At 43.1% G+C, this 6,152-nt stretch overlaps 1 non-coding gene across 1 annotated transcript; it reads right to left on the reverse strand.

Moving 5' to 3' along the window:
* Positions 1–582: 582 nt before the first annotated feature.
* On the reverse strand, positions 583–657 carry Trnap-cgg (transfer RNA proline (anticodon CGG)). The gene has a single exon. It is a non-coding gene; the product is annotated as a tRNA-Pro (tRNA).
* Positions 658–6,152: the final 5,495 nt, after the last annotated feature.

Consider the following 6,152-nt stretch of genomic DNA (forward strand, 5'->3'; position numbering starts at 1 on the left):
TTCGAACAAACAGAGAAGTACGAAAATGTTGAGGGAAAGACATGAATACAGCAATATAAACCCGTAAGCAATTAAATAAATGGGAAGTTCAGGGCAGCCAAGGCGAAATGGTTGTAAGAAAGGTGTGCAGAAATCGAAAAGGAATTGTGGTCAGAAGGACAGATACAGCGTTTGGAAAAGTGAAAACAGCTTTCTGTGAAATTCAAAGCAAGGGCGGTAATATTAACTACTGCAATGGGAGTTCCACTATTAAACGCAGAGGAGAGAGCGAGTAGGTGGAAACAGTGCTTTGAAGGGCTCTTTGACATGGAGGACTTGTTTGATGACATGATGGAAAAAGAAATTGGAGTCGATATAGAAGACACAGAAGATCCAACAATAGCGTTAGAATTTAAAAGTGCTCTCTAAGACTTGAGACCAAATGAGGGAGAACGGATACCTAACATTCCATCGGAATTTGGCAGAGGTGGCATCCAAATGAGAATTCAAGTTGGTGTGCAGCATCTATGAGACTAGAATGAGATTTTTCACTCTGCAACGGAGTGTGCGCTGATATGAAACTCCATGGCAGATTAAAACTGTGTGCCGGACCGAGACTCGAACTCGGGACCTTTGCCTTCCGCGGGCAAATGCTCTACCAACTGAGCTACCCATGCACGACTCACGCCCCGTCCTCACAGCTTTACTTCTGCCAGTATCTCGTGCATGGGTAGCTCAGTTGGTAGAGCACTTGCCCGCGAAAGGCAAAGGTCCCGAGTTCGAGTCTCGGTCGGGCACACAGTTTTAATCTGCCAGGAATTTTCATCTATGAGACTGCTGACGTACCATCATAGCTTTGAAAAACACATCATTCCGAAGATAGCAAAGGCAGATAAGTGCAAGAACCATCGCACAATCAGTTCAAAAACACATGCACCCAAGCTGGTGACAAAAATAATAGCCGGCCGAAGTGGCCGTGCGGTTAAAGGCGCTGCAGTCTGGAACCGCAAGACCGCTACGGTCGCAGGTTCGAATCCTGCCTCGGGCATGGATGTTTGTGATGTCCTTAGGTTAGTTAGGTTTAACTAGTTCTAAGTTCTAGGGGACTAATGACCTCAGCAGTTGAGTCCCATAGTGCTCAGAGCCATTTGAACCATTTTTTTGACAAAAATAATACACAGAAGAACGGAAAGGACAATTGAGGAGCTGTTGGATAACGATCAGTTTGGCTTTAGGAAAGATAAAGGCACCAGAGAGGCGCTTGATAACGGAAGTAAGACCGAAGAAAAATCAAGCGCTCGTATTATTTGTCGATTTAGGAAAAGCGTTCGACAATGTAAATGACAACGGCCTTGCCGCTGTGCTAACACCGGTTCGCGTTAGATCACCGAAGTTATGTGCTGCCGGGCGGAGCTAGCACTTGGATGGGCGACCATCCGGTCCGCCGAGCGCTGTTGACAAGCGGGGATGCACTCAGCTCTTGTGAGGCAAACTGAGGAGCTACTTGATTGGGAAGTAGCGGCTCCGGTCTCGGAAACTGACATACGGCCGGAAGAGCGGTATGCTGACCACATGCCCCTCCGTAACCGCATCCGGTGACGCCTGTGGGCTGAGGATAACACGGCGGCCGGTCGGTACCGCTGGGTCCATCAAGGCGTTTGGATGGAGTTTACGTATCTACGTTTACGTTCGGCAGTGTAAAGTCGTGCAGTATGTTCGAAATTCTAAGAAAAATAAGAGTAAGCTATAGGGGAAGCCGTGTAATTATACAATACGTATAAGAACTAAGTGGGAATAATACGACTGAAAGACTAAGAACGAAGTGCTCGGATTAAAAATGGTGTTAAGACAGCGTTGTACTCTCTCGCGCCTGTTGTTCACTCCATACGTCGAAGAAGAAATGTGGAAATAACAGAAAGATTCAAGATCCTTATCGAAATTCAGGGTGACGTCAATGATAAGATTCGCTGATGACATTGCTATACCCAGTGAAAGTGAAGAAGATTTGCAGGACGTGTTAATTGGAATAAGTACAGAATATGGATTGAGAGTCAAATGGAAAAAGCCAAAAGTAATGAGAAGTAACAGAAATCAGAAAAGCGAAAAACTTAACATCGAAACTAGTGATTACGTAGTAGATGAAGTTAAGGAATTATTATACCTTGGGTGCGAAAAAGTCCTTGACGGACGAGACAAGGACTTCATAAAAAGCAGACTAGGACAGGTAAAAAGGGATTTCCTGGCCTAGAGAAATCTACTATTATCACTCATTGACTTTTATATGAGGACAAATTTCCTGAGAATGGAAAATTTGTAGGACAGCATTGTATGATAGTGAATCATGGGCAGTGAGAAAACTGGAACAGTAGAGAATCGAAGCGTATGATGTGTGGTGCTACAAAAGAATGTTGAAAATTAGGTGGCCTGATGAGATAAGGAATGAGGAAATTCTACGCAGAATCGCCGAAGAAAGGAACATACGGCAAACAATGACAATAAGAAGAGACACGATGGTAATACATGTGTTAAGACATCAAGGGATAATCTCCATATTGCTAGTGGGAGCTGTAGAGGGTAAAAACTGTAGAGGAAGACACGTAACCCATCATTGAGGACACTGGATGCAAATTCTGCTCTGAGATGGAGAGATTAGTGGAGGAGAGGAATTCGTGACGGGCTGCATCAAACCAGTCAGAAGACTGAACACTCCAAAGAAAAAGAGAGTTGTAGGATGAGGTGGAAGAAGATGGGGAGGATGCCGACAACGATGCTATTGTGCATCGGAGGCTGAGTGGTATCCACAAAATAAAACAACCGTCACTTTTAATGCTCAGTGTTTTTACTGTTTGGGTTAGTGTAGCGAATGGGTACGTAACGACGACTTACAACGAGCTATGAAGTCAGTGAACATAAAAGAAAGGAACAGATAACCTCTTCCTTATGTTCGCTTAACTCACGTGACAGGCTTCACGACCACATAGGCAAGGCTCTGCATGATGGAGAAAGTAAACCAATATTTCAGAGCGGCAACAAGACCCGAGAATTGTTGATACCCACGGAGGATTGCGTAGATGCTATCCTCACTGTAGGTGTCTGCGAACTTTGATGTGAATGTGGCGAAGTCAGCATCGGTGGGACCGGGAGACTAATTGGCATTCGCTTGTCGGAGCTACGTACATCTGGAGCAAGCCAACAAATCAGCTTTAGCTGAACTTTTAATTTTCAAGAATCTCGGCAGCCTCGGGTACAGCGGCGAAAAAAAATATTTAAAGAAAAAATACATTTTTAAAACACTATGCTTTTATATCAGAGTAAAATAAAAATGTCGTGTGATGGGGTAAAAACTATAAAATAATTCCTCCTAGTTTCACCCAGATTCTTAACCCCATGAAAATAGACGTGAAAATTTGTGATCGTGAATTTTTAATAGCTATGAAAATAATTTTAAGATTTAAAACGAAAACCGGGGCACATGCAACAGATAATAACAAGGGTGTAAAATTTTAATGCGTAAATTATGTGTTACATGTGCCCCTGGATGTTCATTTTAAGTCTTACGTAAATTTTCGTAGCTATCAAAAATTCAGAATCACAAATCTTCAGGACTATCTGTATGCGGTTAAGAAACTGTATGGGTCTAGGAGAAATTATGTTACACTTTTGAATCTGGTTTAAAATGTGGTATGTTAAATTTATTTTTACTTAAATACATATTTTCTGCTTTTTAGTCCTGTGTGTGTCTGTTTGTGAAACTTTTCAGTGTATTTTAAACATATCAATGAGAGATTATAAGAGATACCTGTTAAATTTCAGGCTTGTTTCATTGTCTTTCAGCTTGTTAGTATTTGAAATAGAATAAAATTGTACCTATTTACTATAATGATCAGTCTATTTAATAAGAAATAAAATAATAAAGCATGCGAAATTAATGCTATAAGATTTCTTACACATTTTTATTTCAGTATCAACCTGATACCTGCAGCTTTACCGTTTTTTTACACATGTGTCCCATGTACAAAAATGTAACACGACACAGAGGACGCTCTACTGAACAATTTGAGGCAGGGGACCTGGCCTCGGAGAAACCAGCTTAAGGAGATGTGGAAATGAACTTGTCTGGCATTACTACTTCCTAGCTTATTTACAACTAACACGCGCACATGTTTACTCGTACTGTGCTGTTTATGTACGTGTACATTCTTTATTTCCTGCAAGGAAACAAGGTGGACGAGCCTGATCACCAGGAAGTCATGATGCAAGTTTTGTCTACTTAACTCGTCCATAAGGTGGTTCTGTTGTACCGTATTCACATTGACCCATGACAGAATGTGCTATGAAATGACGACAGACCCATTGATTACTCAGTGCTATTCAGAGACGTACAGTACAATATGATGCAGCGGTACTGGTACAGTTTCGCAGAACTCACCGACGTGCAATTTGTGTGTGGGGAAGTACGTTGCAATGCTCTCGCTGTTGAAAGCGAGGCATCATCCGTCACGACGAGTGTTTCTTTCTCTCGATCGACGAATGCGGGGACTGGTTCGTTGCAAAGAAGAAACGAGGGCCCTAACTACATGAGAACAACTTACACACCCCATTGTGAAGAGGAGGTGACGGAACATGTCGCAGCGGACGCCAATACAAGCACTCGTCGTATTGCACGTGAAATGGGCGCTGCACATACTAGCGTGTGGATTCATTACCTATCGAGGTGCAGTTATATGAATGCATGGAGTCTGTCCTTTCGGACAGAAGAGACACCAGACATCAAGCGTTCATATAGCTGATTCGGCTTGATGGGCAATGAATCCGTAGTCTTCAGTGCGGATGCACATTTCGTTCGACCTCCAACGGGAATCTAAAACTTAGCAAGCATGGAGGACGAGAACGGAGACTGTGGATAGTTGGCGGTAGTTGGGGGCGAGAGTCAGCTGTGGGGCGTGCCGAGGTAGTCCGTGCAGTTACGATAAACACTGTGTTCGGTTGGCGCAGAGATCAATGCAACTACTTAGTAAGCAGGAGATCCCGAGTTCGAGTCCTGGGCCAGCACACTTTCCGCTTGACGCCGCTGGTCCCACATAATGTCCCGATGCAGCTGATATCATTAGTTTCTTCCATTTCCTTTCCTTTCTCCCCCCTCCACCTTCAACTTACATAATTTCATGACTGCCAATAAAAATCATTAGCATTGATTTGACGCTGCTGCGAACTTGGTGCGATTTATCGGACCTCAGGGAGGAGGGTATCTTCCACTGTTAAGACTGCTATTTTCCTTCAGGGTCATAACTGTACACCAATAATTGAATGGTAGTTACGAGCCTATACAGGAAATTCCTATCAGCTCGAACAGTTTATTTCCAGCTCAGTGTACACCTGAACTAATAGGTCTCGTTGGTTATCGTTCAAAAAACGAACAACGAACTTCTTTGCACTTCGCCTCAACTAGAATGCGTTCACATATACCATATGAGATTCCAATGATTTGACAAACGTCATGGATTGTCTGGCTTCTGTCCTCGCGCATAACTTCTCGCACATTCGCGACAGCTTGTGGAGTTACGCGTGATGGTCAGCCCGAGATTTTGTGGTTCTCCACAGACTCACAGCCATCCTCAAACCAGTCATATGTGCTTTCTAATCTCAACCCTTATCACAAAAAGCCTCCCTTAGCATGCAGTGAAAGTTTTGCGGAGCTTAAAGTAAAAGTCAATACAAATCCTTTATTCCTTCACGTGGACCATTTCGGAATTCGTAGTCACAGTGGAACACTGTGAAAAGAAATAAGCAATAATATTCACACCGATGCACTCACAATGACGCCACGTGGCCGGCTGGCAGTTTAATGACAACTGGAGGCTTCTAACGGCGGAAATTTGTGCAGCTGATTGGCTGAATGCAATATTAATACTCTCGGAAATTTTGGGTAGCACTTCGTTTATACCTTGATCTCAGAATGGTTTCCAGTGCGGGTTTCATGAATAAACATTCCGGAACACGGCAAAACCTCAACAATGATACTACAAGGCTAAATAAGATAAGAAAGAGACTATTTCTGACAGTATGAATGTGGATACCACATGTACCTAATACCAGAATAGAAAATATCTGAACAATCCTCGACATTTTTGCAGTGGAGTTCGGGTGCATTCTGTTTAGAGCAATTTTTCGAT

The sequence above is a fragment of the Schistocerca nitens genome, chromosome 4 (assembly GCF_023898315.1).
Source record: "Schistocerca nitens isolate TAMUIC-IGC-003100 chromosome 4, iqSchNite1.1, whole genome shotgun sequence".
NCBI lineage: Eukaryota > Metazoa > Arthropoda > Insecta > Orthoptera > Acrididae > Schistocerca > Schistocerca nitens.